The sequence below is a fragment of the Acipenser ruthenus genome, chromosome 1 (genome assembly GCF_902713425.1).
Source record: "Acipenser ruthenus chromosome 1, fAciRut3.2 maternal haplotype, whole genome shotgun sequence".
NCBI classification, from domain to species: domain Eukaryota; kingdom Metazoa; phylum Chordata; class Actinopteri; order Acipenseriformes; family Acipenseridae; genus Acipenser; species Acipenser ruthenus.
The window spans coordinates 76,242,857-76,267,576 of record NC_081189.1 but is presented as its reverse complement, the minus strand read 5'-3'; positions in this window follow the sequence as shown (position 1 = coordinate 76,267,576).

The window sequence follows — 24,720 nt, the reverse complement described above, 5'->3', positions numbered from 1 at the left end:
TTCATTTTGCTCTTACTTAAATTTGATCTTATTGTACTTTCATAGCTGCTCTTATCTGTATTATGATATTCTGTAATGTGATATTTTATAATGTGATATTTATAATGTGATACTTTGTACTATGATATTTTGTAACAATTGTAAGTCGCCCCGGATAAGGGCATCTGCTAAAAATAAATAAATAAATAAATAAATAAATAAATAAATAAATAAATAAATAATATATTTTTATTAATATGTGTTCTGAGCATCTCCTTTATGTATTGCACATTTTGTCTTGGTTTGTTATGCTGTTGACGTCTTTGTATTCTACTTTGTTGAATATGTACAGACTTTGCTATCTGCAGTAATCTTCATTTCAATTTAGTATTTTTTTTATACTTTCATAAATAGCCACATCATTAAAATACCCTGGGTTACAATACCATATGTAGAAAGTCAAATATTTTAATTTTAGCTGTAAAGATAATTAGCACTTATTAAGTCTAAAAACACATGATTAGTCAATCTCATCTAATTTACACATCCCATTGTGTTTTACTGGAACAGATCACATCTGATATTAAGCATGTGCCATGACAGCTGTTATAAGGGCTAAAAGAGACACAAATTAGGAGTAAAAATACATTTCTGCAGATGTTCTGTATCCATGGTACTGCATACCAAACCTTTTTGTATGTACTGCACAAAAATAAGCTGGTTTAGAAAAAAGGAAGCAATACTTATAAATATGTGATATCTACAAAAATGACCAAGTTACAAAGTAAAAGTTAAATAAGACACAATTGTGGTTGTGATTATTCAAGTAGAGAGATAAGGAAGAGAATTGGGGAAGGTCTGAAGGGACCTGCTCTGGAGATTATTCAAGCTGTGAGGACTGCCAACCCTGATGCTAGCCACATGGACTGCCTTGATGCACTTGAGTGTACATTCAGAACCTCTGAGTCGGAAGAGGATCTAATTTTGCGTTCAGATCTTCACACCCACATCATGGAGAGAAGCTATCTGATTTTCTGAGGAGACTGGAGTGGTCTCTGAATAAAGTAGCACTGAAAGGAGGCATTGAATCAAGCGCACAGGTTGAACAGCTTATACAAGGTGCTACAGTGCTACTGATCTGATGTTAGTACAATTGAGGTTAAGGGAAAGGAAAAGTAACCCCCCTTCATTCTTAACGCTCTTAAATTAAATCAGTGAGGAGGAAGAACAAGAAGCGTCTTAACAGAGACTGAGCCCAAATGTGAAACGGATTCAAGTCAAGAGACGTAGGGAACACGAAACTGTCCAAGTTTCAAGACTTGAAACTTCAGGTTAAGGAATTGCAGACCAGTTTAGATGCCATGATGACACAACATCGTTAGTCACATGAAGTAATTACTGAGGTTAGTGCAAAGGAGATTCAGTCTATTTCCACAAAGAATGACCAGAGCTGTGAAATACTGGCTCTGAGACAAGTGCAAAATCTGCAGAGGCAGACCACAGTATTGAACTTGACACCAACATCAACGGTGGAAAAGCAGACGAAGAAAACAGCTGCAGCAGTTCATACATACAGTAGTATGAGACCTCATTCAAATGAAGGTTCTGAGAACTACTTCTGTTATAGGTGTGGAGAGGATGGGCACATCACCACCAAATGCAGTGCCCCTGAAAACCTGTCAAGGGTGAATCAAAAGCTGATCCGGTCTCTGAGTAAAACCAAAAATGAACAGAGAGGACCAGGCAAGGAACCCATTGAGTCTACTGAGGTAAACTGCTCTGCTAAGAGGAGTGCATTAGATTTGAAAAAGACAAGCCATCTTCCAAAAGGACTGGTAGGTCCCTCCTCGACAGTCAGTGTGAAGATTGGTGGACAACCATGTAATGCTCTATTAGATAGTGGTTCGCAAGTGACCATTATTTTTGAGAGATGGTATTCAAAGTACTTACCTCACCTACCCATTCATCCAGTCAAGGGATTGGCCATTTGGGGTTTGAGTGACGCAAGTTATCCGTACAGGGGATACATAGTTGTAGATCTTGAACTTCCTGAAGATGTTGCAGGAATTCAAGAAGCTGTTCCTGTTTTGGCTTTCATCTGCCCAGAACCCCGTAGCCCTGAGCAAGTACCTGTTATCATTGGGATGAACGCGAGCATGCTCCAGCACCTGGCAAAACTATGTGAAGAGGCAGCTGGCTCTGATTTTGTTACCACTCTGCATATATATATATATATATATATATATATATATATATATATATATATATATATATATATATACCCGTTGTGTTCCCAAGCATATGAAAAACAGATGAAACTGAAGAGTAAAGAACAAATGGCCCAGTTGGTCATGTGAAGTGGTTAGGCCGAGGCCCATTGACCATTGGCCCCAGAAGCAAGTGTAATGTCGTCTGTGCTATCCGCAACCACCAGCCCTTAAGTAAAGGCATATTCATGATTGAAACACCGACCACCCTGATGTTACCAACAGGACTGTTAGTGCAACCAAGAGTGCTGTCTGCATCAGCCATAGACGTAAACAGTTTAACTATGATAATGAGAAATGAGTCAATGAAAGAAAGCTCATTACCTAGTGGGACAGTGATAGCTCACCTGTTCCAAACTGATACTGTAACTGGCTTAAAGGCAGGATCAGACCTCACCTGCCCTGGATCCCTAGTTGTTTGATTTTGGTGATTCCCCTATTCCTAAGATAGGGAAAGAGAGGCTCAGCAGAAAATTGAAAAACTTTAAACGCCAATGTATTCTCATTGCATGAGTAGGATGTGGGATTGGCCATAGGCGTAGAGCACCCCATTCGGCTTAAAGACCCAAGACCTTTTAGGGAGAGATCTCGCAGGCTTGCCCCTGCTGATATTGAAGTCACTTGCAAGAGTTTTTAGCAGCAGGCATCATTAAGGAATATTGCAGCACATACGCTTCACCTATTGTTGTAGCTAGGAAGAAGAATGGGTCTGTGTGGATGTGCATAGATTATCGCACACTGAAAACAGCCGGACCATCCCAGACCAGTACACCATGCCACATATAGATGACGCCTTGGATTGTCTGTCTGGTAGCAAATGGTTCTTGGTTCTAGATCTTCACAGTGGCTACTATCAGATAGCCATGGCAGAAGAAGATAAGGAGGAGACTGTGTTTATCAGTCCTCTTGGCTTCTACCAATTCGAGCGAATGCCAGAGGGCGTCACAGGTGGTCCAGCCATGGGAGACATGAACCTTCTTCAAGTCCTTGTATAAGACCCACTGAAACCAGGTTTATTTAGTGGTGTAAATGTCCCTATGAATATTATTTTTAGTTATTTTTAGTTTTTTTTTTTAACTGAAGGCAGAGGATGCGTAGCGCTGCAAATACTATTGCATTGAGGTACATGTTCACGCTCACAGAATAAAAGAACATACTGAATGTAAGTGACACATTAAACTAAAACAAGAAAATGAACTGAGAGACAAGCAATCCATTTCTGCAGCTTTTACTTGCGCTTTAATAAAAGAGAGCGCAGAATGACTGTGTTAATGAGTTTGTCAGAGCGCTGTGCTTTGCTGGACAGCCACTGTTGCCTCCTGATGCCTTGGATCGTCCAGTTCTGTTAATTTTTTTTTTCTTTTTATGATTTCAAGGCAAAAACACTTGCCTTGTTTTGTGCTGATGTCACGGTCATACCTTCTGCAGATACTAGTTCTGTCAGCATAGCGATTTCCCAAACGTTCGCAAAGTACCAGGCAACTTGGTAAAATGTAGCCTCAATTTGCACAGGTTCTGCTTCAACATGCATCCCAGAACTGCTACGCATCATATTCCATATGTAAAGTGTGTATACTGAGATTTGTTTTCTTGATGTTTAAATTAAAAACACATTTTTTACGATTGTATCCCTATTTTAATATATGTAAAATAAACTCTGAATAATTTGTTAAGATAAAAAACGAAAATGTGGAACACTAAGTATATGTTTAAAGTATAGAGGGGTTGTATGTTTATAATTGATTCTGCTTTCTTCTGGATTCGGTCTCTACAGCACTTTTTTCATCAAAACAATTTTTTACTAGGGCACTTAATTCATACATGCTAACTTATGCAGTAGATAGCAAATATACTGTATTGCAGGTTTTAACAACAGTCTCTTGTATATTACCTGTCCTTAAATATTATTTGAGGAAAACAATACGCTGTGGTGTATGACCATGGACAGGTCATTTAAGGATTTGTCCAGACCAAACCTTACTTGATTTGTTTAGAATCAGTGTAAATTATGAAGCTAAATCACACGCATGTAGATCCCCACTCTCATAAATGCCTGTTTAGGATATAGGGGCTTTTTTATTCAGACATCTTGCCATGCAATACTTGTAATTTAGACAGTCAGGTGACTTAGATCTCAGTAGTATTAGTAATTGAATATATTGGATGTAATATGTTTCTACCTTAATTTGCATCTGGAAGAATCACTTTATGCTTGGCTTCAGTGTAAAAAGAAAATAACTAGACATGCAGATTAGTTAGTTAAAGCAATAACAAATGACACAACTGAGATAAACACAAATTGGCAAAACTGAGAAACTGTGCAATAACAACTACAAAAAAAAAACACTATTATATCTGTTAGCTCTGTTGGTTGCTTGTGCATTGACTGCATTTTATGCCAGCGCCTGGTACTGTATATATTGCACATGTGAGGAAACAAAGCAAACAAAATGCTAGAGTTTGCAATATGCCAGTATGCGGTCAGTGTTATATGATATTGTCAACTTGCTGTTTTGTGGTTAATTGGATTATTAGCTCCACTTCCTAACGCTGCATTAATTTCAGGCAAGTTTAATAGACGTTAAACTTTTTCAGAAGGTTAGTAATTATCTCATCCACATGGAACTGTTAAACCGGATAATGGAACAGAGAGATTTTAAATCCATCTGGCCTGAACTTAGTCGTGCATAAAAGGAAAATATACGACCTGCTAGAAAATAAAATTAGCGAGCCCACAGCATTCATAGAAGTAGTTGAGGAAAAGGCTAAGTAATTCTGTGATTGCCTGGTGGCACTTTGATGACTACAGTAAAGTGTTTGCTTTACTTCCAGATGGGAGAGGATGAGATCCAATAGATCAGGGAAAACCCATAACGTATGATGACAGTGCAATATATATTGATCTTAGTATAAAACTTTTACCTTTACCATGACTTGTTTTATGTATTTTTAGTTTAAAGGGGGTAATGTTATCAATTTGTATCCTATCTATAAATTAATTTCACTGGCTTTGAAAGTAACCTCCAGTTTTAGCTGGTTTCCTGTTTTTTTTTTCAAGAGCATAGATTTGTTTTGTTTTTTACACAGAGGGCAGTTTTTTGATGATAGTTTGTAGAACAATTGCATGTTATGCAAGTGAACTATATATATATATATATATATATATATATAGTGACATAAGTATATTGTGACATGTTCCGAGCTTACCCCCACCCTCAATCACATTATTCTCTCAGGAACACGGAGGTCTTTAGAATGCAGGAAATAGCAACTTGCTAGTGTTCACAGGTAGAAATGTTTATTTCGTACTGGAATAATACTTCACACAGTCCAAACCTATGGAAGTCCAGTACAGAGAGTGGACCGGTATGTGGCCAGTCCACACATCGCACAAACACTGGGCCCGCAAGCTTTATTTTCTCTGTTTTAGAACTAGTGCAGTGAAGGAAACATGCGCAATGTATAAAACGCTACATACTTCTAAGATCTAAAGCATTAACTTAAAAAAAAAAAAAAAAAAAAAAAACAATACATACACAGCCAAATCACAGATACGTTTTAATGAGAAGTTATAACAATATACAAGACAAAAATTATGTCTTTTATATGTTGCTATGTTCAATGAACTATTTTAGAACCTGCTTGGGGTGAAAACATGGACTGGAACGGATCTCGAGGGCCAGATTTGACTATAACTGGACTAGAGTTGAAATGTAACATTTTTGATTAGCAAGCTTGACTCAATAGGTAAAAAAAAAAAGAAAAAAAAGAATTGGCAGTGTTCTGTAACTAAGTGTTCTCAGCATAACCTTATACTTTTGGTCATAAATATAATGCAATATAATACTGTTTATATAGCACCTTTTATATAATAAAACATTCCGAGGCACTTTACAATGTCATTACATCTATACTGTAGACCAGTGGTGGACAACTCTGGCCCTCGAGATCCATTCCAGTCCAGGTTTTCAGTCCAAGGAGGTTCTAAAACAGTTAACTGAGCCTGTTAAGAGGCAATTAATTAATTTAGGACCTTATTGGAATAAAGACCAGGACTGGAATCGATCTTGAGAGCCAGAATTGAGCACCACTGCTGTAGACAGAGAATAGCTTTACAACAAAAAAAAAGAAAATACAATGTAAACAATTTTGAATAGGGTACCCCCAAACTGAAAAAATGACAATCGCAGAATGGAAAACTGTCCTCCTGTGAAAGTCACCAGACCTGTTTCTTACCATAGCATTTAAAAGTATATTACATGTTATGTGTATATTACAAAATAAGTTACCGAAATTTACTGGGGAACCCCTGGGCAACCTTTATGGGCCCCCCTTTTATACTACCTTCTGCTAGACAGTTGTCAGATTATAAACAACAGAGTTTAACAGGCTCAATATTGGTACATGTGTCAGACTGTAGATAATAAAGCTGTTCTTTTTAGCCAACAAAGTAAACAACAATGGAGGAAAATGGGGAGTATCTCAATAGTAAGCATAGTAACTAACAATGAGTTATTAAACCAGAGAAATTCACTCATCACACTGTCATTCTTTCATAAAAGCAATAAACCGGGGCTGAATCTGTGTATTACAACAGGGAAAAGGTTGGTTTATTCTGTCACAAGAACCCCTAAATGGAATTGCAGCCTTATTATATACAATTGTGTGCATCCTTCCAACACATTCTGTTATTATTTACAACAAAACCACATAACCTGGAAATATATGTATCCCCATGTTTTTGTTTGTTTTTACTGCAGACTCTCATTACAGTTCCTCCATTCAATTTTCTTCAAGAAGCATTTTGCAGTGGCAATGTAGTGTAAAAATATGCTATATATTTTTTTTAAATGAATCAATTTGCAGTTGAAAACATTGCAAACAATAGGTACTGCAGCTTATGTCATTGTAGATTTTTTATTGTGCGCAAATTTTTATCACACGTCAATATGGTTTATGTTGAATTTGATATTTTAACATTTGTTTGCTGGAACATGTATCAATTGTTCATTTATTTACATTTTTTTTTCAATAAAATACATACATTTGAGTAAATAGTTAAAATATTCAAGAATGTAAAATATTCTTACTTTTTTTAACACAATTCCAACATGGATCCTATATATATAGTACATTAATAATGCCTGTGAGATAATGCAACCCTTGCTTAATGTCAAATGAAGCCTATATATATATACACTAATAATGCCTCTGGGACAGTGCATAAAAGTTGAAGCTGGCAACGTCAAATCTGTCAGCCAATGCAGGTATGACAATGTCTACTACTTGCTATGTCAACCTACACAGAAAACATTAAATCGTTAAAAGCTACCTCCAGCATCTGCGCCTGCTAAAACATTACCAGTCCCGATTGCATTTCATTTGCAAAGACTGCATCCCAACACTATTGTGGAAAAAGAAAAAGTATGCAGTAAATACTTTGGAACCGCCGAAGCAGAGAGGTTAGCTTTCACCTGTTCGGTTAAAAATGAATCTCCATTTGGAGAACTGTTTTTTATATATACAGTGCCTTGCATAAGTATTCACCCCCCTTGGACTTTTCCACATGTTGTAGTGTTACAACCTGGAATTAAAATGGATTTAATTAGGATTTTTTGTCACTGATCTACACAAAATAGTCCATAATGTCGAAGTGGGGAAAAAAATCTACATATTTTTCAAAATTATTTACAAATAAAAAACTGAAAAGTCTTGATTGCATAGGTATTCACCCCCTTTGCTGTGACACTCCTAAATAAGCTCTGGTGCAACCAATTGCCTTCAGAAGTCACATAATTAGTTGAATGGAGTCCACCTGTGTGCAATTAAGATGTCACATGATCTCAGATTAAATACACCTGTTTCTGGAAGGCCCCCGAGTTTGTTAGAGAGCATATCTAAACAAACAGCATCATGAAGACCAAGGAGCAGCACCAATCAGGGTTGGATTATAAAAAAATATCCCAAACTTTGAACATCCCCCGGAGCACCTTTCAATCCATTATTAAAAAATGGAAAGAATATGGCACAACCGCGACTCTGCCTAGAGAAGGCCGTCCACCAAAACTCAGTGACCAGGTAAGGAGGGCATTAGTCAGAGAAGCAACCAAGAGGCCAATGGTAACTCTGAAGGAGCTGGAGAGATCCACAGCTGAGATGGGAGAAACCGTCCATGGGACAACTATAACCTGGACGCTCCACAAAGCTGGGCTTTATGGAAGAGTGGCAAGAAGAAAGCCATTGCTGAAAAAAAACCATATCAAATCCCATTTGGATTTTGCCAAAAGGCATGTGGGAGACACAGCAAACATGTGGAAAAAAGGTTCTCTGGTCTGATGAGACCAAAATTGAACTTTTTGGCCTTAGCGCAAAACGCTATGTGTGGAGCAAAGCCAACACTGCTCATCACCCTGAGAACACCATCCCCACGGTGAAGCATGGTGGTGGCAGCATCATGTTATGGGGATGCTTTTCATCGGCAGGGACTGGGAAACTGGTCAGGATTGCGAGCAAGATGGATGGAGCCAAATACAGGGAAATTCTATAGGAAAACCCTTTTTCCATTTGCAAGAGACCTGGGACTGGGGCGGAGGTTCACCTTCCAGCAGGACAATGACCCTAAACACACAGCCAAAGCTACTCTGGAGTGGTTTAAAAACAAGAACTTGAATGTCTTAGAATGGCCCAGTCAAAGCCCAGACCTCAATCCGATTGAAAATCTGTTGCAAGACTTGAAAATTGCTGTTCACCAACGGTCCCCATCCAACTTGACAGAGCTTGAGCAATTTTGCCAAGAAGAATGGGCAAAAATTGCAGGATCCAGATGTGCAAAGCTGGTAGAGACTTACCCAAAAAGACTCACAGCTGTAATTGCTGCCAAAGGTGCTTCTACCAAGTATTGACTCTGGGGGGGTGAATACTTATGCAACCAACAAATGTCTTTTTTTTTGTTTAATTAACTTTTGTGTCACAATAAAAAATATTTTGCACCTTCAAAGTGTAAAGTATGTTGTGTAAATCAAATGGTAAAAATCCCAATTAAATCCATTTTAATTCCAGGTTGTAACACTACAAAATGTGGAAAAGTCCAAGGGGGGTGAATACTTATGCAAGGCACTGTATAAAGGTTGTGTAGTTCTGTTAGGTTCAGAACTTTTGAACAACTGATAAATCCTAAAACCTACTATATGATTTTGAGAATTAAAATGAACTGAACTGTTCCATGCTTCTAATAACGAGTTTCCATGATATAGAAGAACATACCTCATGTCTTCTATAAGATCCAGTGTAGCTTTTTATAAAGCAACAAATTTCCATCTGGGTGTTGTTAAGAGGTTCAATGTATCTTCTGAGCCCAGACACTTCTGAAGAGCTCTGTCATGTTTGTTATGACAAAGTCTTAATTGGCCGTAAAACCCATGGCATCCTGTGGTTTATGGAGAGTTTAGCGGGCGGATTAGCGCTTGAGTACCTTGTGTTGGCTTGATGCAATTCAAATGAATTGATTCAAAGCATAAAACGCTTCAGGGAAATGCAAACCAGGTGGAGAAATATAAGAAAAAACTGCAAAAAAGTCGAGAATCATTTTCACAGAGAGAATCTCTAGATTATAAATAAAAGCTATATCTTCAAGCTTCAACTGAGGCGTATCCTGACAGATCAGCAATGTACATCATTTGATTGCAACATGTTGAATAAGAATGCAGGGAAAAGCTGGTTATGAAATTGTATTCATTATTATATTGCCATATTCAATGAAACCACTTTGTTGGATGTGTAGCACTGACTTCAGGGTAAAACTCCCACTCCATAGCTTTCTGTTGATTTTTTTATTATCTGGTACATGTTGTTAATATTTAATTTGTCAAATTTAGTGCTACATCAACTAAAATGTGATTGATGGTGTTATTCTCATATATACTAGTGGTGGTTAACATCTATTCATGTTAATCATGGAAAGACCCACTTTACAATATAGCACTATGTCATGAGAATAATTCTGAAAACTAGTCAGCTGCGCTGATATTTTATTTAGTTTCATATTTGTTATTATTACTGTTATTATTGTTATTATTTGTTTATTTAGCAGACGTCTGGTTACAAGCCCTTTTCTTTAACCACACATCATGTTCTATGTATGTAAAATGATACTACCATACAAGTGGATGACAAAACCCCTGAAATGTCATATACAGTATGGTGCTAAAACCAGTTACTGTAACTGGGATTTTAAAAAGCATGGTATTGTCACTCTAACTGAAGAAGGCTACAGTCAGCGTCAAAGTGCAACCAAAATAGGAGTTTAAAAATATGTGTTTTCAAGATTCAGAAAAAAAGGAATCACCAACTACTGACAAACCAACCAGCAGATGTTCTACTACATTTGTGGACAGCAGAAAGTAGAGATTATTGCTTTGGTCTGAAATTTTGGGATCTAAGACAAAGCGGTTTGTTAGAGGTACAAGGAGCAGTGTCTGCAGCTGAAAGTGAAACATGGTTGGGGTATATATATATAAGTATGGGGCTGTATCTCCACTTCTAGAGTTTAGTGTTGGTGACCAATACATTGATCTCTGACCCAATATGGATGCTTTATTGTGGTCATGTGACTTTTAAGTTTCTGGGGTATGGAAATAGAATGCTTTTAGTAATTGTCTTATTATTTGGTATGTAACTGTTTTCTGTGACTCTTTCAATCAAGTTATAATACGGGTGTTATCCATTAAAAATGACACTTGTAATGCCACCTTTTGTAATGCCATATAGACCCAAGAACTATAGGAAAATATATTTCTGTAGGTCAAAAACTAAATTAACTAGTAGGAGCAGGAAAGTTCCTCTCTCTCAAAATATTGTATCAGCTAACAATGCGTTTCTGGATATCAGAATATCATAAAGTGAGCATTATTCAAAGTGACATAATTAATTTTAAAAAATAACACTTTTTTGTTTTTTTAAGATTGCTTAATTCATTGATGTTGTGATTTCAAGAACAATAAATTAATAGGTAATTCCATGAGGGCTGGATGTCTGTCTTCATAAATAATTTAACTCAGTAGGTAATTAACATGCTGAAATTAGATGGCTTAAGGTCAATTGTTTTCTCAGGTTGCTTTATACAAGTTAAATACCTGACAGTTAGCTTTGGGCTATGGCTTAAAGCAGTACGAGTTGTGGCATGTATTGGGTGCAATTAAAACAAATCCAAATTGCTGCCAGAGATCTGGTTAAACCCATCTTTAAACATATTTAAAATTTAAGATTTATGATATGGTTAATGGATGAAAAAACGGTCTCTCAATTACCAATTTATAACCTAGATTCTTTTGTTAAGATATAGTAATCAACACTTGATGAATCTGGCATTTACACGTCCCAGACTGAAGACACTTTGACAGTTACAATTGTAAGAAACAGAAAATAAATATAATTATAATATAATATAAATTTAATTCTAGTTTAAATCTAGGTTTCGATAGCCTTGTTAATTAGCTGATAGAAAATGTACTTTGTTTTAAAATCTCAGCCCTAAGTACAAATGGCAGTTGAATGTAATAAAATAACAAAATCATAAAAAATTTAATTACAGGTTACAGGTGAGTTTTTGTGTGCAAGTTATGGAAGCAATGTAATCATGTAATACCAAATCTGTATTCTAGGATAGTAACGCAATTATGGATTGACTGACTCCTCAGATACCAGGTTATTGATTTTGATTTACACAGCGAATGCCTTTCCCACATGGACGAGGCATAGAGAGTTTACAGCTTTACAAGATAGAGCAGACTTTGAAACTTTAAATTAAATTGTTGTTTTTTGTAATTTTGAAGCTGTTTATTCAAAGTAAGGTACTTTTGATACAAATACAGCATTCGAAATTAGCACCCGCCCACTCGCCAAATACAGGTTGTTTTGGTCTGGGCTGGGTACATTTCACATACTAGCACGTCCCAGTTTTTTGAGTTTTTTTTGCCCCCAAGGACGCGTGGAGGAGGGGTGCTGGAGGTGCGGCCCCAGACCCTGAGGGAGGGGTGCGGCAACGGCGCAGCGGCACTAAAAACATTTTTCTTCTTAACCTTTTATGTATGATCATGGTTGATCTGCACTGCCTGCAGTAATTGTTGTGAACCTCAACTGTTTCAGCCTATTAGCATTGCCGTGTAGGGGATGGCATTTAGTGTTTTAACCAGTTAGCAATAAGCATTGCCATGCAAGGGTGGGTGTTTATTGTTTCAACCCATCATCACCAAGCATTGCCCTGTGAGAGAATGTTTACTTTCCAAACATCTCTTTGCAGCTGTTTTTTGTCACAACATGAATACATTCTCTGTAGCATCCAGCACCACATTTAAAACAAGCCCGAGTACAGAATATTTTAACTGTTAACCTTATGTCAATATATCTTGCAAGAATTACACATCACACAGTGGACATCCAAGCACGTAGTACAATGCAACCTTCAAATCTTTAGTGTAAATAAGCACAGTTTAAGGCAAAATGCAGCCCTTTTTGTATCATAACAAAAACAGTCCATCATTTTCAGTACAGTAGCATGTCCCTGAGGCGTGCAGGAAGATGAGTGTCCCTTCTAACACGTGTTGTCTCAGGGGCAGCAGATGGAGTGGATTCAGACTGCCCGGGTGTGGTTACAGCAGTACCACTGTCACTAGCACTTTCAGCAGGGGGTGGTTGGGGTTCTCTTAAGCTGTAAGGATGGGACCCTGATAAAGCAGTCAGAGGTGGAGTTTCCCTACAATCCACAGTTGTTGAAGGTGGCACAACAGGGACCTCTGGAGTTGAAATAGCTGACCAAGGGGAAATGTAGGGCTTTAATCGGTTGTAATGTATCACCTGTGGCTTTGCTGTAGGGTCCACAAGGTTTAGGTTTAGGTCAGTGTCATGCCAATGGAAAACCTTGTAAGGACCCCAGTCTGATAGGGTTTGTGTCGCATCATGCGATCATAGTGCATCTTTTGCTGTTGACTGGCAGCGTGCTGTTTTCAGGAAGCAGATCAAAAGAAGAGGCAGTTTCCACAGTAGTGAAGCAGCATAGTCACTCACAGTACCTGAAGCAGCCATAGATATTGCCGGAACATCACCTAAAAGAACATCAGTGGGGAGACGAGTCTCCCTGCCATATGCCAAAAAGAAAGGAGTGTGTTTAGTGCTGGAGTGAACACTTGTAGGGATCCTAGTTTTCCGCAATAAAAATAACAAAATTCTCAGATTAAAAAAATTAAAAATCAGCATTATTCCACAATTCAAATAAAAGGCTAAAATTGAGTACCCCTGTCACATCATAAGTATGCAAACAGTACTATTAGAACATAAGAACATAAGAAAGTTTACAAACAAGAGGAGGCCATTCGGCCCACCTAGTAATAATAAAAACCAAAATATAGTATTCATATTAGTTTATCTCCAAGTTAGTCTTTGTGATCTGGATGGCTATTGCCAAATGACCTGATCGTTTTGAGCATCTTTAACAGCTTGTTCAGTAACAACAAGGCATGTCTGGATAACTGAAGAAAACTGCAAGCCACTTATCAACATAAACATGCCTCGTTCAACCTTGACCTCTGTACACCGGAAGCAGTTTTATTAAAGTATGTTTACGTAAATTTAAAGTAAAATTTAAAGCCCATTAAAGTATGTTTACGTAAATTTAAAACCAAATTTCCTGTGTTGATTATTATATATATGATAAGTGTATTGATTTGGTTATCAAACAAACAAAAAAAGCCTTTCATGTTTTTTGCCCAGCCCCGACGACATAGAAAATCTGTGTTTTTCCATGTTATTCCAGAGCAAACAGATTCCTAGGATCCCTGGTTATAAGCAAGCTCAACTTGTTTGCTATGGTCATCCCATTCTCCTCATTTTGTGTAAAGATATTTGGCAAGCTGGTCTTTAATGGAACGATTGGCTCTGTCTACCATCCCTTCTGACATTGGGTGGTAGGGCGATGTCCTTGTTTTATGAATTCCAAGGCATCTGCAGAGCTCTTTAACTAGATCTGATTCTAATTGGCCACCTTGGTCCGTGTGGAGGCACTGAGGAACGCCATGTTAATAATCTGGGAAGTCTTTAAAGTGACTGGCGTCCCTGTGGTTGCAGCACTGGTCATGATGGCGATATAGAGATCCTCCTTTTCTGCTTCGGCTTTGGGAAGACCAGTCATATTGCCAGGTGAGTAACCGCGTACATGTCCATATCTGTCAGGGGAGTGGATGGGTGTGTCTTATTACTGTTATTTGCATAACCATAGTCTCTTGAACCACATCTAAAGGTGAGGGAGATCTGTGAAACTGCTTGCTGTCATCCTTGTGTCCAGTGTAGTATTGGCGCTGATTGGAAGGCTGGTTCATATGTATTTTAAGAGCTTTCATATCTTTCTGTAGATCCTGTACACATGTGTGAAAGTGGCCAGTGATAATTTTGAAACTTAAACTCTTGGGGCAAAACCAATCTTTTGGCTGTGGTTCTGGGGACCGCCTAGGCCCCCGAAGCTCTGGGGCTGTACATGCTCTTAGATTCATTCTGAGTCATTTTGGAGAAAAACAAATTCAGAAATGACTTCACTTACAACTTGACATTTTACCAGATGGATCAACCTGATAAGTCACATATGAGGCTAGTTAACAAACATATTTTTTAAAATGTTACTCATCAAACTTTTTACATGTATGCCCAATTCACATAATATTATTTTTAAAACCTCAGCTGCAAAAATCATATACAATCTCTGCTTAACTCATCAGATGTTGTAAATACAGTGTTGTGACAGGACGTGAGTGATGCAGTGCACAAAAGGAATGTCCAAACAGTATTCCAATAATAAAATGTCCATATTTAATAAACAAGCACAAAATAATAATCCAATCACCCCTATACCATTGTTGGTATAGGGGTGATTGGATTATTATTTTGTGTTTGTTTATTAAATATGGACATTTTAATACAGCTGGTTGCAGTCCCAAAAGAAAACAAACACTCTGCTGCCACAATCATCCTTGCACGACATTGTGCTCCTTATACCCCCGGGGAAAGTGGTGCTGGTGCTTTAGTGGTATTGTGCGGGGAAGTTGTGCAGAGGGTCTTGTGCTGGCTCTGTGGCGGCAGCTCCTGGGTCCTTAATCCTCCTCTGCAACACACACAAACAGTAAATAACAAAACACAAAACGCAAGGCCCGGCACTGACATAGCTGTTTCCCCTTTGTACCACAAAACTCTTCCCTGCAAGCAACCCATCCCCATGGTTTCTCCAAACCTTGACTGCCCCGTGGCTGATTGCAAGGGACTCCATTTGTGTATGTGTAGCTACACGCTCCCCCTAATATGGTCACCTTCCGGTTTTTGCTTACCATCAAGGCTGCCCATCTAGGAGGAAGCATACCATCAACCTTACACAGCGCCCTTTCTGGTCGGGAGGGAGATTTACAGTTCGCATTTCTTCACTCTCTGTCACAGGTCTCAATCATACAGGTTTTATGATACAAATTTCAAGAACTTTTCAAGGAACCAAGGACCATTTTGACAATTTCCAAAGACCCAATTTAAGAAGTTTGACATCATTTTCAATGTTGATAACTAACAACCAACTGTACAAATAAAGCTTTTGCATTAACAGTTTATTTAACTGGAAATAACAAAAATCTAAATTATACTCACTTCGAGTACAGATAGACCCGCAAACTTTCTTATTCAGTAACACTGAGTCAGTTTTGGTACCTTTAGGTGAGTGTTTCATTCTGAAAACAGTACAACAATTCAGTGTTTTAATTAATGTCAGAATTCATATTGAAATTAATAGTCCAAGAATTTTTTGTCTCAATCATAGGCGCCTAACTTTGTTAAAAAGTGGGGGACAAACTGAAGGACTAACTGCCGAGTATAGAGAGGCAAATTAATGCATTTATTTATTAATATTTACAATTAGAAGCTCTAAGAAACCAAGCAAACCTTGCTGTTGTGAAGTTACGGTTTTAGTAATTGCAAACCGACAAAATTGGGCAGGTGTTTCATCATAAAATGTTCAATATGTACTTACTGAGCACGCATTCATTACAAATACATCCAAGTAGCACCAAATGGCACAACCAGTACCAATGGCATGTTACACATAGTATTCCCACATGTACTTTATTAAAGGAACATTAAACAAACAAAGAAAAGCAAGTACTGTTCTTTTGAAAGTAAGTATTCCCTAAGTAAGGCAGTACAAAATATTTGCCATGTCAGAAGCACTGGTTTACTATATATATATATATATATATATATATATATATATATATATATATATATATATATATATATACAGTGCCTTGCGAAAGTATTCAGCCCCCTTGAACTTTGTGACCTTTTGCCACATTTCAGGCTTCAAACATAAAGATATGAAACTGTAATTTTTTGTGAAGAATCAACAACAAGTGGGACACAATCATGAAGTGGAACGAAATTTATTGGATATTTCAAACGTTTTTAACAAATAAAAAACTGAAAAATTGGGCGTGCAAAATTATTCAGCCCCCTTAAGTTAATACTTTGTAGCGCCACCTTTTGCTGCGATTACAGCTGTAAGTCGCTTGGGGTATGTCTCTATCAGTTTTGTACATCGAGAGACTGAAATTTTTGCCCATTCCTCCTTGCAAAACAGCTTGAGCTCAGTGAGGTTGGATGGAGAGCATTTGTGAACAGCAGTTTTCAGTTCTTTCCACAGATTCTCGATTGGATTCAGGTCTGGACTTTGACTTGGCCATTCTAACACCTGGATATGTTTATTTGTGAACCATTCCATTGTAGATTTTGCTTTATGTTTTGGATCATTGTCTTGTTGGAAGACAAATCTCCATCCCAGTCTCAGGTCTTGTGCAGACTCCATCAGGTTTTCTTCCAGAATGGTCCTGTATTTGGCTCCATCCATCTTCCCATCAATTTTAACCATCTTCCCTGTCCCTGCTGAAGAAAAGCAGGCCCAAACCATGATGCTGCCACCACCATGTTTGACAGTGGGGATGGTGTGTTCAGGGTGATGAGCTTTTACACCAAACATAACGTTTTGCATTGTTGCCAAAAAGTTCGATTTTGGTTTCATCTGACCAGAGCACCTTCTTCCACATGTTTGGTGTGTCTCCCAGGTGGCTTGTGGCAAACTGTAAACGACACTTTTTATGGATATCTTTAAGAAATGGCTTTCTTCTTGCCACTCTTCCATGAAGGCCAGATTTGTGCAGTATACGACTGATTGTTGTCCTATGGACAGAGTCTCCCACCTCAGCTGTAGAGCTCTGCAGTTCATCCAGAGTGACCATGGGCCTCTTGGCTGCATCTCTGATCAGTCTTCTCCTTGTATGAGCTGAAAGTTTAGAGGGACGGCCAGGTCTTGGTAGATTTGCAGTGGTCTGATATTTCAATATTATCGCTTGCACAGTGCTCCTTGGGATGTTTAAAGCTTGGGAAATCTTTTTTGTATCCAAATCCGGCTTTAAACTTCTCCACAACAGTATCTTGGGCCTGCCTGGTGTGTTCCTTGTTCTTCATGATGCTCTCTGCGCTTTAAACGGACCTCTGAGACTATCACAGTGCAGGTGCATTTATACGGAGACTTGATTACACACAGGTGGATTCTATTTATCATCATTAGTCATTTAGGTCAACATTGGATCATTCAGAGATCCTCACTGAACTTCTGGAGAGAGTTTGCTGCACTGAAAGTAAAGGGGCTGAATAATTTTGCACGCCCAATTTTTCAGTTTTTTATTTGTTAAAAAAGTTTGAAATATCCAATAAATTTCATTCCACTTCATGATTGTGTCCCACTTGTTGTTGATTCTTCACAAAAAATTACAGTTTCATATCTTTATGTTTGAAGCCTGAAATGTGGCAAAAGGTCGCAAAGTTCAAGGGGGCCGAATACTTTCGCAAGGCACTGTATATATATATATATATATAGTGAATGAGACGCTGCCACACGGGTTCGTGCCCCTTTAAAAATTACGACGCAATACACCGAAATGGATTTTTCTGCGCTGACGCGCTATATTTTTAATAAACAAAATAAACAAAACACAAAATAAACACCTAATTCCGTTTGGAGCGCTAACTAAACAGGTTATTCCCTGACTAACTCACAGGACGGCTAAGCCGTTTACCTGTCACCACACAAAACACACACGCTTAACACAGCACTTACTATTCTTAGGACTGCTCGGAAGCAGAGCACCTTTCTTCTGCCTCCTTCTACTCAGCAGCCACGACTATACTCGCTGCCTCTCTTAAATATCCCCCTGCAAATAATTAACAAAACAATTAGCAAATTAAATTAAACAATAAAACAGTTAACAAAACTGAATAACAGCAAAGCAAAACAATTAAACAATAAACAAAAGGCGCATTTTTTCCCCCGTTTTACTCTTCAGGGAGGTTTTAATCCCCTCTCTGCTGTCTCACACATCCCGCTGCCTTACTATATATATATATATACACCTGTATGTATATAAACTTCATTCTTGTGCGGCAATCTTGCCCTTGTGATGGATTGGATATACTGACCCATACGGTAATGGTTACATTTCATACTTGAAAGGGAACGTGAGGTTATTATCATAACCATGGTTCCCTGAAATAGAAATGTAACCATTAACCTTCAAGGTCACTGCGTCCATGATTGCAGCAGCCTCGAAGGAAAAATGACGATGAGATCTGTGCATGCAATTTATTTATGTCGTCGGGGGCGGGTCATAACTACATCACAGGCTTTGCGAGCAGTTTTGTTATACTTTATTCAGGTTTGGGGTCTTAAAGAGGTTAATACCCATAGGGTAATGGTTACATTTCTATTTCAGGGAACCAGGGTTCTGATAATTAGGCCTTTGTAATTGTTCTCAGCTCCTAAAAAGTTGCAGATTTCAAGTTATTTATAACATTTTACAGTTAATTTGAAATATCCAACTGTTTAAGACCTGAAAGCAATTATAAATTCCCAATTAAGCTAATTATTTGTTCAGTTAAGGGTATTATTGGAAAGTGCAGCCAGCGGCTGGTGTTATTGTGCAGGGAAAACACTCAGGAACAGGTGAAGTTTGGTGCAAAACCAAATTATATTTATTTAAGAACTCAAGAGTAAAAAAAAAAACAATTGTACAAAAAAAAACTTTTATTTTTTATTTTTTTATTTTAGAAAAGAACAAGGCACAAACAAAAAAAATATTTACATTTAAATATAATTCACCTAAAGCAGGTGCTATACTCAGCTCCAACACCAAGGTTATTACTGGGCTTCAAACTATCCCCAGGTCTAAACAAAAGGAAGACAGCCCCCAGACTGAACCAAACTGCCAGTGTGGAGTAGTGGTTAGGGCCAGTGTGGCAGCAATGTGGAGTAGTGGTTAGGGCTCTGGACGCTTATCTGGAGGGTTGTGGGTTCAATCCCAGGTGGGGGACACTACTGCTGTACCCTTGAGCAAGGTACTTTACCTAGATTGCTCCAGTAAAACCCAACTGTATAAATGGGTAATTGTATGTAAAAAATAATGTGATATCTTGTAACAATTGTAAGTCGCCCTGGATAAGGGTGTCTGCTAAGAAATAAATTATATATATATATGTATATATCTGTGCAGGCAGACAAACCCCTCCCCTAGACTGAACTAACTACATAAGTGGTTTTAGTAAAATACACCAAACATTTTATAATCATAAATAATCATTGAATACCTACTGTAAATAAACATTAACAAGCATGTGCATTAAAAACTACAGCTTTAAACAAGCAGAGGGAGATGTAATTAAAATCAGCTACCCCCTCTTTACATTCAGGGAAGTTATTAAAAGATTCCCTCCACAAGATGCTGGTTTTCCCACTTCCTGTTCCAGGTAGGCCAACCCATGCATAATAAAATAATTTTGGTTTATTTTTCAAAGGTTATATTAGCAGTAGTTAGTGCAATGCATTGTCTTGGAAGTGTGCACTCTTCCAGTACAACTACATGTACAGAACATTTACTTAAACTTTGTTTTTGTTTTGTTTTTCAGGACCCTCCCAACTGCAGGCCTTGTTAGACATAGATAATACTGTATATAAACAATTAAAGGAAAGTCTTTGCAGTCCATTGCAAGATCCACAATGTCAGGGCCTAACCTTTACAGGTATAGTTAAGTAATTGAGAACTCAGTTGGAATAAAAACCAAAAGGCACAGGTGTCCCCCAGGACCCACGATCTACAATAGTAAAAAAAATTAAAACTACTGAAAAAGAAATCTCTAACAAAAGTGCATTTCTCCAAAATATAAATAATAAAGTTATGAGATACATTATCTCGAGATCTTGACATAACAACGTTTTTACACAACAAATGTTCCTAAATATATTTGTTTTTTTTATGCCCACCTCCTAAAGGTTCAACATCAGTGAAATGAATTATCAAACAACATAAAAACATAAATAAATGTAAAAATAACAAGTTAAATGCCTCCTTATTATACTTGACAGAGCGATATTTAGCAGAAATATTTCTGACCTGGTGTCTTTTTCATTGAAGACATTTTAAAAGAAATCGTGCCGTTATTCATTTCTTTTAATAAAATAAATAATAAAAAAGACAGCACCTTATCTTTTAATTAACCCAATAGCTATGAAAAGATACATCACCCTTTACATGTTTGTCATGAAAAGTTTTATTGTATAAAAAATATTTGCAAAAGACATGTTTTTTGTATTTCCTGAAACAATTTAGATGAGAAAACCCACAGTTTATGTACCATCTGATTCAACAATGCATTTCAGACTTTAATAGGGGGACAGGGTCCCTGCTAATTTTGTGTAACCAGCTAAATTAATTTCATACAATAGTTAAACTAGATAAACACAGTAATACATAACATATAATTAATTACTGCACTCAGCAGCAGACCTGAATTTTAATTCTTACTGTACATTGATATTATTTGCTCTGCTTACTGTCGTGTGCATAGACATTCAACACGTTTTTTTGTTTTGTTTTTTTTAACTGTTAGGCATCGTTTAGCCAAATAGATTGTTCTACTTATGTTAAAATTTGAGCTGTTACCAAATCGTACAGTGCAGTATAACAAATACTTTAACTCAATGTAAGCTTTGTGCTTTTGGTATACACAAGCTTTAGCATGTGGCATCCTTTGTTGAAACACTGGGATTCAGTAGTAATCTCTACCGCAATATCTTTCGACATTTTCATAGCTTGCTTTGGCTACCACTGTACATTTGTTATTTAGTATTTAACAAAAATTAAAAAAAGATAATTTAGGATTGGACAGTTTACAGGTTTAGTATGTGGCATTTTCAACAAAAGTCTGTCTCGGAAATTAATTTGGAAGAAGAGATTATCTGTCTCGGAAGTGACTGACAGCAAATTTCAAGCTAATTCCGTCAAGAGGGGGACATGCTTAGAAATTAGTGCCACAATGAAACATGGTTTAGTTTAGCATTTTTTTGTTTTCTAACTCTTTATGATCTGTTCAATAGTCCCAATTAATATAATGTTTACATGTTCTAATAGTAGCTTGTTTCTGCAGTTACTTGTGTCCCCTTATTTAATATATTAAGCATACACTGCAACACAAACACTGCATGTTTGGTGAATTATCAATATACATTATACTGGGCCAGTAGAATGTGTGTTGGGTTGTTGGATTTTTTTAGATTTTTCCATCCATTATCCTCGATGGCCAACAATTTTTAGAAAGTACTGCAGTGTAAGTGCACTGAGGCACCAAGAGACAAACTCCTTGCTGAAATTCCCTAACAGCTGGTGAGATTTTTGTTGAAATAAACAGACTACCTATTTGTTCTTTTACACATCATTTTGGTGTACAGTAAATATATACATAAATAGGTTTTTAATTTCCATTGTGGCAGTGTTTGATATCTATAATCTCTGTATTTTTAATAGATGTGCTCAACCTTGTTAATTAAAATGTGTTTTAATTTACATTTGTGGCATGCAAAAATCAACCAGCATGGACACAGCTAGTGTTCCCAATTGGGAAACATTATTGCTGCCAAGTAGCATTTTGCATGGGATGGCAACATACAAGGTCATAATTAGACTAGCAGCAAATCTACACACCATACAGCTGCTGTTTGAAACATTAAATAGAGCCTCTTCTGTACCAGTTATGAACATCTACAAAAAACAGTGAGCCTCTATAGTTTACTTTTGTCCTTAAAAGCATGTGGAATGTTTTGGAAGGACATCTTCTATTTGCATCAGAAATGAGACCCTCACTTGGCTATTCTTTTTTTTTTCTTTTTCTTTGGACAGGTGATATTGATTAGATCGGGTCTATCAATGAGCTCTCAATAGAAAATGGAAGGCCTTAAAATGAGCAAAATGGCACAGTAGGCCTGCGTAACAAGAATGGGGCAACAGACAAGTTTACTTCAACAAATATACCTTATGGTAGTTCTATTGAAGGTGGAACAATTACCATAGTAAACATTTAATTTTTGGCCATCATATGTAGGCAATGTTTCCTTTCAATTTGAAGATGACCACCAACATTACTTTTGGGATATGCCTGCATGGGTAGGTATTCACTGAGCATTTTATGCCGATAGGCCCCTCCAACCCACGGAGACCATTTTCTCTTTTGCCTCTCACCTAAGGTAGGGTAGACTTCTCTATTACTACACTGAGTGTGTTTTTGAAAGAGCTTTTTCTGAGTCGACTGCAGTTCCCTTGCACATTCGTTGGAGTGGTGGCTCCACCCTCAGGTGGTGGAGAGCATTTGGGAACGGTTCAGGAAGGCGCAGGTCGATCTCTTCGCCTCTGTGGTACTCCCTCCACCGCTTAGGCAGCCCGCTTGGCAGAGACGCTCTAGTCCACGAGTGGCCCAGGACGCTCCTTTAAGCGTTCCCACCAATACCACTGCTCCTGGGCTTCCTAGAGAAGGTCAGGTTCTAGTGGCCCCCCGGTGGCCCAGGAGAATCTGGTTTTCAACCCTGTGTCGGCTCCTACAAGGCCAGCTCTGGGAGATTCCACTTCGCCTGGATTTCCTCAGTCAGACGAAAGGCACTCTCTGGCATCCAGAACCAGGCAGGTTCCAATTGTGAGTCTGGCCCCTGAACGGGACAGCTGGTCAGCCCTAGGGCTATCTGACACAGTTGTGGGCACATTGCAGAACGCTAGGGCAGGCTCCACTAGGTTGTTATATGCCTATACATGGAGATACTTTTAAAACTGGTGTCTGGTGTTTTGGTGACCCGTTTTCTCAAGGGTGCTTGCATTTACGCCCTCCACGGAGGGACGTTCTCCCTGAATTGAGCCTTGATATTGATAGGCCCCATTTAAGCCCATACACTCCATAGAGTTGAAATATCTTTCTATGAAGACAGCTTTCTTCTTGGCCATCACTTCCGCAAAGTGGGTCAGTGAGCTACAGGCGCGTGTTTGGGATGATGTCACCCATGGAGGGACCTAACGGCGGCTCTGACATAAAATGCTCAGTGAATACCTATCTATGGCAGGCATACCCCAGTAATGTTGGTGGTCGTCTTCTCTTTCATGGAAGCAGGGTTTTGGTAAGTAACCTAACGTTTTCATCTTATAAACCGTTGTCCTCATCAGATATTGATGGCTGACATTGAAATGAGTTCTGCAAAACAAAGTAAAATATATGAAGATTGACAGAGAACCTAGGGAAGAAATAGTGGACTTGCTGACGGTGAGGAGAAAATGTGTATTATTAGTACTCGGTACTCTGTATCTGATATTAGATTGCTTTTCATGTAGACATCAGAACTTAGTTTGTGACCCATGGTTTGTATCATGGCAGCATTGCAGAGCAGTATTTGCAAATGGACAAGAGAAAACAGAAAAAAGGATACTGTTAAAAGTCTGGAGTATCAGAAAACACTGCTGCATATTCCTCTGACATGTAAACACCAAAAAAAAAACAGTGCTCCATAGCAGGGTTTAAAATTGAAGGTGTGCTGCTTGATATGATAGCTAAACTTTAAGTAAATGGACACCTTCCACCACCTGGTGGGGCACACAAAGTCAGAAGCCTTGCTGAGATTCATAATCAAAAGATCCTGGTGTGCCATTCTGCTTTACTTAAAGCAGCAGTCTGTACAGAAGAGGGTGTCCTTTAAACTTCAGTTCAAATACTTGATAAGGGAAAATGTAAACACACAGTAGACATTTAATTGGGTTCCTGTGGATTTAATGCAGTCACGCTGAAAGGGATTCTTACATGAACTGATGTAATATGATTAATACAGACATGTTGCTTTCTCTTCTAAATTTTTTTAATGGAAAATGTATTCTTCATGACCAAGGCCCTGCAGTGTGTCCTTTACTTTGATTCCTGCCTCCCCACAAGCTACAACTATAAAACATCTCAATAAAAGAACCCTCTGCAAACTATTTTGAGGTTGATTTGTTGTTTGGGGAAATAACTAATGTACTCTGTTTGTGCCTTACCATGCAATGAT